Source organism: Typopeltis vanoorti, chromosome 15, assembly GCF_054136105.1.
Source record: "Typopeltis vanoorti isolate ZY-2024b chromosome 15, IOZ_Tvanoo_1.0, whole genome shotgun sequence".
Taxonomy (NCBI): Eukaryota; Metazoa; Arthropoda; class Arachnida; order Uropygi; family Thelyphonidae; genus Typopeltis; species Typopeltis vanoorti.
Window position 1 is genome coordinate 45,667,551 of NC_143563.1, and position 13,295 is coordinate 45,680,845.

The 13,295-nt window shown below is 38.4% G+C and overlaps 1 protein-coding gene across 2 annotated transcripts in view; it reads right to left on the reverse strand.

The window, feature by feature from the left end:
• LOC150098729 (complement factor H-like) overlaps window positions 1-13,295 on the reverse strand; it is a 601,741-nt gene that overhangs the window by 357,344 nt on the left and 231,102 nt on the right. The gene's annotated exons all lie outside the window — the stretch shown is intronic.

The window sequence follows — 13,295 nt, forward strand, 5'->3', positions numbered from 1 at the left end:
GCAGCTTATTCCACTCATTCACCATCTCCAAGTAAAAAACCTAGCTCTAACACCCTTGCCCAGTTTCCATGTATGGCCCCCTAGTCCTCCCACCACCAGTCCTATTCTCAAAAATATCTTCTGAATTAATCTTATAGAAACCCCTTCAGTAATTTCAATGTCTCAATCATATCACCTCTTTTCTACCTATCAACCAATTTCTGCAACCCCACAAATCTTCAACCTGTTCTCATAAGGTTCATTCCATAGACCTGCTATCATCTTGGTCACTCGTCTCTGAATCCCCTCCACCTCCTCCCCATCAAGAAGAAACCCTGGAACCAATATCACGGTACAGTAGTCTAGATGAGGTCTTATCAAGTCTCGATACAGAGGAATGATAACCTGTTCGTCTCTGCTTGTTAAAGTATTTTTCAGCAACCAAGTTATTTGATGAGCTGATTTAGCCACTTTTGCGACGTGTCCCCCTAAACTTCAACTCTCTATCCACCAACACTTCCAAATCACTGGCATCGTCAATCTCCTGGAGTATGGTTCAACCAATATGATATACTGCTGCTAGTCTTTTCACCCCAAAATGCATAACCTTACACTTTGCCACATTAAATTGATATCCATTCTCCTTAGCTCAATCCTCCAAACTATCCAAATCATCCTGCAAAATTCTGACATCCTGTGCACTCACTATTGCTCTACCAAACTTTGCATTATCAGCAAACAAATGAACACTTCCTCTCAGATCCTTTCCTATATCGTTAATGAACAAATTGAACAGCAGTGGTCCAAGAACAGAACCCTGCGGCACACCACTAGTCACAGGCCATCTTTTGGACTCTACTCCTAAATAAACCACTCTCTGATATCTCTCCATCAGCCACCCTCCTATCCATGTTACCAACCCTATATCCATCCCCATATGCTGCAGTTTACTGATTAGAATGGCATTAGAATTTGACAGGATACCATGTGGTATCCTGTCAAAGGCCTTAGCAAGGACGAGTAGAATCACTGTAAACCCATTAACCTCATCCACTTCAGCTGTCACAGTGTTATAAAACATGAGCAAGTTACTGAGGCATGATCTACCCTTCACTAAACCATGCTGTCCCCCATACAGTATCCCATTTGCATCTATCCAATCCTGTATTTTCCTCTTGACTATTTTATCCAAGACCTTGACAACAATTCCTGATATGCTGATCGGTCGGTAATTTACAACAGCAGTCTTGGAACCTCCTTTATGCAGTGGAACTATTGTCCCCTCTTTCCATCCCCTTGGGACTAACCCAGACCCGAGACTCAGATTAAACAGAATGGTCAAGGGCACTGACAATTCTTTAGCTGCTTCTCGTACAACACAAGCTGGTATACCATCCAATCCCACAGATGTATTAACATTGAGATTTTGTAATAGACTATTCACCTCCACTTCATTCACCACAATTCCCATATAAGCTATTAGTTCATTCATTCCTCCAATGTCACCACCTGGATGATATACTCTTGCAAAGTGCTCCCTCAGTAATTCCACTATATCAACTGATTCAGTTACCTCCCTACCATCGGCATTCTTTAAAATCATTCTGCCATATACATTTTTTCTTTTACTTGAAACATATCGAAAAAACTGTTTGGGATTCTCTTTAGCCTGCATGGCTAATGTTCTTTCATAATCCACTTTTGCATTTCTTACCCCACTCGTTACACGTCTGACCTGTGCTTTATACCATTCATGTGCCTGCCCGTCACCTTTCACCTTAAATTCCCTCCACAGTTGTTTCGTTTTTTGCAGCTCAAGCTTAATGGTGTTATTCATCCATTTAACGCCTACTTGATTCATTATTCAGACTCTAGGTATACAGTCAGCCATTACCTCCTGCAAACACTTAACCACCTCCCATGCACTATCAACATCCATCCCTTGCAGTTTTACATGCTATAGCACTGAACCAATCAAACTCCTAAGTTTGTTATACTTATGAGCCTGATAATTCCACATGTACCCTGTTTTAATTGTAAATTCCACACCTTTAGCCACCTCCCAAGTAAAGACCCTGTGATCACTCTCACCAATTGATGGCAACGTGGTCATATTTGTTACAGCCAAATTCTCAGATGAAATTACTAGGTCAAGCACTCTCTGAACCCTAGTATTTTCCATTACATGCTGTCACAGATAGTTATTGCTTATATCCCTGATGGTGGAGATAGCATACTATCTCCACCATCTCTTCCATCACCTGGTCTATAACAGCACCTAACTGTATATTTTGTTCTGCTAGTCTCAATCTCACACCAAATAGCCTCAAATGTGCTCTTTTCTCTATCCTGCAGTTCCACTTCTATTCTCCTTGGCTGCAGCTCATCAGCTATCATCAACAACACTCCTCCCCCATTTTATTATCCCTGTCACTCCTGAACACACCATACCCCTCACATTCAATCCCACTAGCTATATCATCTTCTGTCAGCTATGTTTCACTAATGCCAATAACCTGTGGCCTGCAAGTGCCAACCGATGCCAAAAATTCTTCCTTCATGTTCCTAATACTTCTGGCATTAGTATACATGAATTGCAGAAGCCCATTTGTGCCATCTCTATTTTGATGCCTTATACTAACTATCCCATTCTAGGCATATTACATACATTCATACACTGAACTGTCTCCCTAAAGTCTGCATATCTACTCCCCACCCCCAAATAACTATAGTTTCCATGATTCTGCACATCCACTTCTACTTCATTCGACAACACCTTTTCAAGTCTCCGTACACCAAATCCATTCAAATGTAAACCATCCATCTTATATAAATCCTTTCGCCCATCGAACTCACTCCACACAGCTACATATTCCATACCACTCCCCCTGCATAATCCGAGCATAAAGTCATTATCAAATTTGGTCCTCCTTCTATATTCTTCATTGTTGGCAACAGACTCACCATCCTAACTCTCTCACTCTTCTCTTTTGCTACCTCAAGTAATTCCTTCAAATCCTCTCTCATAGCCATTTTGTCTCCTTTCAAATCATTCGTTCCTGCTACTAGTATCAATTCTTTCACCCTCTGCTTTTGCATTCTAATTGACTTGCTTACATCCTTAACGTTCACACTAGGTTGGTACAGTTTTGTCAAACTCTCATCTATCACACCTCTTACTAAAGAATCTCCGTACAGCACTAATTCTTTCATTTTGTTTAAACTCACTATCGTACTCTTATTTTTCTTATCATACTTTTGCCGTTTATTAGTTGGTACACTCAGTAAACATTTTTGCCAACACTCTAGCTGCTGATTTGCCCTATGTGTTGCTCCACGTAACCATGCGATCTCACTCATTGCATCTGTCTCATCATTTTTATTATCTGTTAATTCATTCATTCGTTCTGTATTTTTACCTTCATTCTCACTTTCAACGCCACTCTCACAGCTATCTGGTACTACCTCGCAAATATCACTATTCATACCTTGCATATCACTATTTTCTACATTCTCACTTTCAACAACGATATCACTCTCACGACCTGAAACACACTTTAAATCCTCACATTCCTCACACTTTCTGCACACATTCACTCCACTATCATTGTCTAACCAGACTCTAACTGCTCTCCTCAAAACATACATTTCACAAACGGTACACTGAATAAAATCCTTTATATTAAAATTTTTGGACAAAGATGGCAATCTGGACACCATTGTATTCCTTCTTATCAGTGCCATGTGCATGCTAATAATCATATCTATCAAATTACTAATTGAAATAACTCAGAAAACACATAAAAATCACACAGGCACATTAAGATATGAAAAGTAAATAATACTATGTAAGATTCAAGCAAATTTACCAATTATTACTTAAAATAATACTTATCTATTCAGGAGCTACAAATACTGCAAATCATGTAGCCGTAGGCATCGGAAACCCCCCTTTCAAGTCTTCAAAATTCGAGTCATCAGAATTCAAGGGAACCGGCCTACCAGTCCGGAACACAGGGGGGAGGGAAACTGTAGGCGCTGGGGGGGCTCCCCTAGTATATATATATATATATGGGGGGGCTCCCCTAGTATATATATATATATATATATATATTTCAACATAACAGACAGGAGAAAAGTTCTGATAAGTATATTTAAGATGTTGATAATTTTCTTCCTCAGTCTTGGGGCCTCCTTTATGTAATAGAACTATTTCCCCCTCTTTCCACTCCCCTGCCACTTGGGACACTAAGTCTCAGAGCTGAGACTTAAACAATTTGGTCAAAGGCACTGCCAATTATCTAGCACATTCTTGTAATACATGAGCTGATATACACCATCTAATCTCACAGTGTATTCCCATCCATTTCTATTTCTACATCAGCTCCTGCCATTCTTGTCACTGCAAAATCTCCACCTGGATGATATACCCTCGCAAACTGATCACTTAGTAATTTAACAGTTTTGTCTACTTTAGTTGATAGTTAAAGTTAAAGGATAGTTCTTTGCAGATGATGTGAAGCTGGAAAGGGTATCAGTAATAGTGCAGATGTGATAGCCCTGCAAGAGAATTTTAAAAACTGGACAGATGGGCAAGTGAATGGGGAGTATCAGTTTAATTCAGCTAAATGTAAAATCTCGAAGTCTAGGATACATCGATGGACTGCATACTGTGTGTTGGAGAAACAATAATGGAGAAAGTTGGGAAGGTAAGGGATCTAGGGTGATGAGATGATGATTGATATAAACCTGAAATTCAGGGAACATATCGCAAAGGTAACCCAGAGGATTGTTGAAATACTGAGAAAGATGCTGATCTGCAGAGATAAAAGAGTTGTTATTCCATTGTATAAAGCCAGATCAGACTACACTTAGACTATTATGCTCAAATTTGGTACCCAGGATTTGAAGAAGATAAATTAACTGTGAAAAGAGTGCAGAAGCAAATAACAAAGATGGTATCAGGACTGTACAATGTTAGTTATGAAAACAGGCAGAGGGAATGTGGACTATAGAGTTTGGTAGATAGAAGAAGAAGATGCGATATGATTGAGACTTTTAAGCTGCTGAGAGGGGGGGGGCTACAGAGTTGACACTGGGGAATTCTTTTGCTTGCTTGATAGAGTGGTGAGAGCAAGAATGGTCGAGTTCAAGGAGTGGTAGGATAGACTGTGTTTTTCTAGGGTTGGCCTCCCATGATGAGTCTTGTGACTACATGAAGGCCTCAATCATAATCATAATAATAACAATAAAATCCTAGGGAGTTCTTTCGATATGTAGTCAGCAAAAATAAAATAATTAAATTATGTTAGCATGGCATTGACTGGAGAAAATTGTATAAGGACAATTGCTATGGAGGATATAGTTTAGATATTTAATGAGCAGTTCATGAAGGTCTTTCTTGTTTGTAAATGTAACATGAGAGTTTGAGACCAGTGGATAATGAGGAAGAGAGACTGACTTTGAGTGAGAAAGAGGTATATGGAAAATTAAGCAACCTTGATATTAATAAGGCTGTGGGACTTGATGATATATTATTTTTTTTATTATTATTATTAATACATGACACCTCCAGGGAGTCCAAACACTCATCGAGGGAGGGCATCTCCTCTACAACTCTCTGTCTCCATCATTCACTCAATCCACCAACTACAACTAACCACAACTACACCAATGCCATCTACCCATTTCCACAGACAATCACAAACCTCCATACCCACAGCATGATTCGAACTCACAGCCTTTTGGCTGGAGAGCGGATACGCTAACCACTCAGCCAACCAGGCCGGCGATATATATTACCATGTATTTCGAAGGCACGTGGCGGGGAGTCGACATCTGCCTTGACATATTTCTCTAATTTGAGTTTTACATTGGATCAAGTTCGAAAAGAGTGGAAATAAGGGAAGATTGTGATGAGGTACAGTAAAAGATTAAATAAAAGAGGTGACAGAATTCAAGCATCAATTATAGGCCAATTAATGTGTCAAGTGTTTTAGTTAAAGGCATGGAAAGGGTGGTGAGAATCAGGATCCAGAATTGGATTGACAACAGTGAATTTGCTAAAGGGAGGTCATATTTCAGTAATATAAATTAAAGATGCCAAGAAATTATATTATTCTTGGTTTAATTCTTTATCCAAGTGTAAGCAAACAAATTTAGTTTAATCCTTTATCTAAGACTTTATCCAAGGTCTTGTCAGTGGGAGTCAGACTCGAACATGGAGATACTAAGGCAGAAGCAATAGGAAAGGTCATATTTACCTATACAAGTTGCCAACTGCTGTACCACCTTATTACTGAATTACTCTGGAGACCTCAATAAAGGTCGAAACCAGTCTGGGTAGTGGCCCTTCACTTAATGCATAGCAGTATGCATGTCCGCAAGGAGATGTGCTTTGCATTATGGGAGATACTGAGACAAGGAGTGATGAGATCTTGGTCCACCTTTGCTTGGAGTTGCCTGGTACTGCACCACCTTACCTCAGTCCAGAAGATATTTTCAGGCACAAACTTTGTTTGCTTACACTTGGATAAAGGATTAAACTAAATTTATTATAGTCTAACAAAGTGCAAAATAAACTTCCAACATCAATAACACATCTCTGGGGAGGTGTGTTATTGATGATAGCGGATGAGCTACAACCAAGGAGAATAGAAGTGGAACTGCTGGATAGAGATAAGAGCACATTTGAGGCTGTTTGGTGTGAGATTGAAACTAGCAGAACAAAATATACAATTGGGTGCTGCTATAGACCAGGTGATGGAATAGATGGTGGAGGTAGTATGCATAAGCAAATAGAAGAAATGAGTGGAAGGAGGGTAATTATTATGGGAGATTTCAACTATGGTAACATAGATTGGAAGGAAGAGAGGACACATGAGAGGAAGGAATTGGATTTTATGCAGTTAATAAGGGATAACTATCTGCGACAGCATGTAATAGAAAATACTAGGGGTCAGAGAGTGCTTCACCTAGTAATTGCATCTGAAAATTTGGCTGTAACGAATATGACCACGTTGCCACCAATTAGTGAGAGTGATCATAGGGTCTTGACTTGGGAGGTGGCTAAAGGTGTAGAATTTTCAATTAAGACAGGGTACATGTGGAATTATCAGGCTGGTAAGTATGACAACCTTAGGAGATTGATTGGTACTGTGCCATGGCATGTAAAACTGCAAGGGCTAGAAGTTGGCAATGCATGGGAGGCAATTAAGAAGTGTTTGCACGAAGCAATGGCTGACTGTATACCTAGAGTCCGAATAATAAATCAAGTAGGAATTAAATGGATGAATAACACCATTAAGCTTGAGCTGCAAAAAAAGAAACAACTATGGAGGGAATTTAAGGAGAAAAGTGACCAGCAGAAACATGAACAGTATAAAGTCCAGGCCAGAAGGGTAATGAGTGTGGTAAGAAAAGCAAAAATGGATTACGAAAGAACATTGGCCATGCAGGCTAAAGACAATCCTAAACAGTTTTTTCGATATGTTGCAAGTAGAAGAAAAAATGTATATGGCAGAATGATTTTAAAGAATGACGATGGTAGGGAGGTAACTGAATCAGTTGATATAGTTGAATTACTGAGCAAGCACTTTGCAAGAGTATATCATCCAGATGGTGACATTGCAGAAATGAATGAACCAAAAGTTTATACAGGAATTGTGGTGAATGAGGTGGAGGTGAGTAGTCTATTACCAAACCTCAATGTCAATACATCTGTGGGATTGGATGGTATACCAGCTCATGTCGTATGTGAAGCGGCTAAAGAATTGTCAGTACCTTTGACCATTCTGTTTAATCTGAGTCTCGGGTCTGGGTTAGTCCCGAGGGGGTGGAAAGAGGGGACAATAGTTCCACTGCATAAAGGAGGTTCCAAGACTGCTGTTGTAAATTACCGACCGATTAGCATATCAGAAATCGTTGTCAAGGGCTTGGAGAAACTAGTCAAGAGAAGAATGCAGGATTGGATAGATGAAAATGGGATACTGTATGGGAGACAACATGGTTTTGTGAAGGGTAGATCATGCCTCAGTAACTTGCTCACGTTTTATAACACAGTAATGACTGAACTGGATAAGGGAAATGGGTTTTCAGTGATTCTACTGGACCTTGCCAAGGCCTTTGATAGGATACCACATGGAACTCTAATCAGTAAACTGAAGCAGATGGGGATGGATATAGGGTTGTTGAGATGGATAGGAGGGTGGTTGATGGAGAGATACCAGAGAGTGGTTTATTCAGGAGTGGAGTCCAAAAGACGGCTTGTGACTAGTGGTGTGTCGCAGGGTTCTGTTCTTGGACCACTACTTTTCAATTTGTTCATTAACGATATTGGAAAGGATCTGAGAGGAAGTATTCACTTGTTTGCTGATAATGTAAAGTTGGGTAGAGCAATTGTGAGTGCACAGGATGTCAAAATTTTTCAGGATGATTTGGATAATTTGGAGGACTGGGCTAAAGAAAATGAATATCAATTTAATGTGGCAAAGTGTAAGGTTATGCATTTTGGAGTGAAAAGATTAGCAGTAGTATATCACATTGGTGGAACCATACTCCAGGAGATTGATGAGGCCAGGGATTTGGGAGTGTTGATGGATAGGGAGTTGAAGTTTAGGGGGAACATTGCAAAAGTGGGTAAAACAGCTCATCAAAAAACTTGGTTACTGAAAAATACTTTAATGAGCAGAGACAAACAAGTTATTGTTCCTCTATATCGAGCCCTGATAAGACCCCATCTGGACTACTGTGCCCAGATATGGGCATCAGGGTTTCTTCTTGATGGGGAGGAGGTGGAGAGGATCCAGAGACGAGTGACCAAGATGGTGGCAAGTCTGTGGAATGAACCTTATGAGAACAGAGTGAAGATTTGTGGGTTGCAAAATGGTTGATAGGCAGAAAAGGGGTGATATGATTGAGACATTCAAATTACTGAAGGATTTCTATAAGATTAATCCAGAAGATATTTTTGAGAATAAGGCTGGTGGTGGGTGGACCTGGGGGCCATGCATGGAAGCTGGGAAAAAATGTGGTTAACAGTTTTTTTGGTGTTAACCACATTTTTGTGGTTAAGAGTGTGGTTAGGTTCTTTACTTGGAGAGTGGTAAATGAGTGGAATAAGCTGCTAGTCTTTTGTGGGTGCTATGACCGTGAATGAGTTTAAGGCGAGGTATGATAGATACTGTCTGAAAGACGAATAGTTGTTCTTGACATGATGTTAGGGCCTCTCTCGATGAGTCTGTCGACTCCTTTGAGTTGCCCAAAATAATAATAATAATAATCTTTCTCTATATCCAGAGTAATTCAATAATAAGGTGGTTACATCAGTTGGCAATTCGTATAGGTAAATATGACCACTCCTATTGCTTCTGCCTTAGTATCTCCACGTTTGGGTCTGCCTCCCACTGATGACACCTCAATAAAGGTCGAAACCTGCCTGGGTAGTGGTCCTTCCCTTAATGCATAGCAGTATACGTGTCCACAAGGAGATGTGCTTTGCATTATGGGAGATACCGAGACAAGTAGTGATGAGGGCTTGGTCCACCTTTGCTTGGAGTTGCCTAGTGTTGCACCAAATTACCTCAGTCCTGAAGATATTTTCAGGTGCAAACTTTGTTTGCTTACACTTGGATAAAGAATTAAACTAAATTTATTATTGTAATCAAACAAAGTTTGCACCTGAAGTATTTTTGGGACTGGGCAACTCGTATATAGAAACTAATGACTCGACGTCACTTGCTTTAGTATCTCATAATGCAAAGCACATATTCTTACAGACATGTATAATGCTATTGTAAAAATAATCATAATTTCCAATTATGATTCCTTTTACAATTATTTCTCAATGTTAATATATTATTAGTTTTTCATAACATGTATATCAACACTAGAGATGCATCTGTTATTGATATTATTACTGTCAAAATGAAATGTAAAGCATTTGAAATTTTGATGTACTTACTAAATTTCTGATAATTATGTTACTTTCAATCCTTTTTTATTGTAATTTAAGATGATTAAGTGTTGTGTTTTGAAAAGACATTCTCATTATGCTAATGAAGACAATGTGTCAGCCATTATACTTAGCTTCTCGCTTGCCATTAACATGAAGTGAGCATGCTTGGCGAGGAGAGTGATGGATGATTGACACCAACAGAGAGACCGTTCGGTATTGGAGTAACAAAAAAAACAAGAGAGTTAATTATTATTATTATTATTCCTGATACCTCCAAGGAGTCCGAAGACTCATCGCGGGAGGACATCTACAACTGTCTCTACACCTAACCGCTACTACGAATAATGGAAGTTTAAGAATGCAGGCTGTTAATATTTTGTTCTTAGGAAGTTTTTAAGTTGTACATGACAGTTGGGAGAATATTAATAGAAGATTCTGAAAAGGAATTGTAGACCTGTGAGTCTTTGAACTGGAGAAGTTAAAACTGTCAACAAGTATTAGTAATAAAAAAAAATTAGTGCAGTCGACATTCTAATTGAATGTTCGAGGAAACACAGAGTGGAAAGTTTCATCTTCTGTCTAAAGGACACCGGATTACTATGGAAAAAGCATTTGGTGAATGAAACTGTAAAGTGGCTTAACATGAAGAGCTCAACTTAAGTATGTTGTTTATGAAGTAACAGAAGAAACTTTTTTCTCTGGTACAAAAATTAGCAAATTGTGCATCAAATAAAACTGCAAGAGATAAGAGTATGAGTATTTATACTTGATTGAGACAGGAGCAACAATATTGTATGCTGCATAAGGGTGAGAAGAAAGGATCTAATGGAAAAGAAGAAAATTTTTATATTTTTGGAAAAGGCCTAACAAGGAAAGTCACTCTGATGAACATTTTTGTTGTTGTTTAGTCTGGTAGATGTGATTAAGTATATGTCAAACAATCCAATAATAGAATGAGTCAGAGAATGAATGATTTTAATATTTTGGATAAGTAAATCTCTAAAGTGTAGATTTATTTTAGGCCTTGGATCCAGTTATTTTTGTAGTTATGTAATTTTATTCAAAGTGTATATATTGTTTTAGTTTCATTAAATGCATATTTTTTTATTTGGTCTCAAGTCAACAATTTTCCAGATTCTAAAAAAAATAGTTAAAAGTCATTGCAACAATCGGAATTGAATCCTTGTGTGATTTATAAACACACAGAGTAAAAAATCTCTTTATAGAGATGACATAACAAAAAAAAAAAAAAAAAAAAAAAAAAAAACTCATAAACCTCATGCTGGCCTGGTTGGCCAAGTGGTTAGCGTATCTGCACTCCAGCCAAAAGGCTGCGGGTTCGAATCCCGCCGTGGGCATGGATGTTTGTGGTTGTCTATGAAAGCACTAGTGATGGTAGTCGGCAGTAGATGGCATTGGTGTTAGATGAGTAAGGTTGATGGAGTAGTGAGATGAAGAGTTGTAGAGTTGATGCCCTCCCTCGATGAGTGTTTGGACTCCCTGGAGGTGTGATATAATAATAATAATAATAATAATAATAATAATAATAATAAACACTATGCATTATGGGAAGGGTCACTACCCAAACTGGTTTTAACCTTTATTGAGGTCTGATCAGTGGGAGCCAGAATCAGAGGTGATACCAAGGTTGAAGTAATGCAGAAGTCATATTTTCATATACAAGTACCCAAAAGATGTCACACTTCATTATTAAATTACTCTGGATTTGAGATAGTTGTTGGAAATTTTTAAGGCAAGTAATGAGAAGTCATTAACTTCCATATATGATTAAACCAAGAATATAATTTCTTGGCATCTTTAATTTATAGTAAAATCTAGTGGAAAAACTTCCAACAACTATCTCTAATCCAGAGTTTTAGTAATCTACTTATTTATTACAATAAGGTGAGAGCAGCATTGGACGTGAGAGATAGATACACAGTAGTATACTTAGACTTTGTAAAGGCTTTTGATAGAGTACTGTATGATAAGTCGATAGTCAAACTACAGTGATTGGGATTGAATATTAGACTAGTGTATTGTATTTGATATTGGCTGTCTGATTGGTATCAACAAATTGTGTATGGAAGAGCAATATCAGAGGAAAGGAAAGTCACTAGTCATGTGCTTGAGGGGTCTGTTTTAGAGTCACTGTTGTTTAACTTGTATGTTAATGATATTGAGGAAGAGTTGAATAAGGATATACAGTTGTTTGCAGATGATGCAAAGTTGAGACTAACTATGAGGAATAGAGCAGATGTTGTGGCCTTACAAGAAGACGAAGAGACTGAGTGAATGTGCATGGGAGTGGGGACACTAGTTCAATGTTGTGAAATGTAAGGTTTTAAAATTTGGAAAACAAGGATGGAATGTAAAATTTACTCTTGGTAGGGATATAAAATTAGAGATGGAGGAAATAGATATGTCCTCTAAAATTTAGAGGACATATTGCCAGCCTGGGCCTCCAGCCAAAAAGCTGCAGGTTCGAATCCAGCCATGGGCATGTTTGTGAAAATACTAGTGGTGGTTGTCGGCGTTGGTGTAGATGATGAAGATAGTTGCGGCTGGCCGAGATGAATAGTTGTAGAGTAGGTACCCTCCCTCAATGAGTCTTTGATTTCCTTGGAGGTGTTATGTAATAATAATAATAATAATAATAATAATAATAATAATAATAATAATAATATTACCAAAACTGTTAGGACAACACAACAAATTCTGGGGATAATGTGGAAGACATTGACTTGTAGAGGTAAGGAAATTCTGATTCTATTGTATAAGGCTCTGATTAGGCCACATATGGACTAATGTGCACAGATTTGGTCACCTGGTTTTTAAAACAATGACAAGATATTGGAAAGGGTATAGAGGTGATTGACCAAAACATTTTCTATTTCTGGAATGTATATGAAGAAAGGTTGAGACAATGCAATTTGCAGTCTAGTGGACAGGATGAAGATGGATGATATGATAATACAGACATACAAGTTGGTAAGGGGTTGTTATAGGATTAACGTTGAAGAGGCTTTTCATAAAATGGTGGGAGATTGGGAAAGAACAAGAGGTCATCCATGTAATTTGTATAATGAGGGTGCAAGCAGGGGAGTGAGAAGCAGCCTTTTTGCATGGAAGGTTGTGAATGATTGGAATGCATTGCCTGAGAGTGCAGTGTCAGCAGGGAATTTAAATGTGTTTAAGGCACGGTACGATGAGCTGTTTGTATGATGTGCTCAGTTGGAAAAGAATAAAAACAAGAAGGTAATTTCTTGTTAAGTATAATTTACTTTGTAACCAAGCAATTTTTTTTTATAAATCTCTCTCTCTTACCAGAGAATTTTAATAACATGGGAATGCACCATTT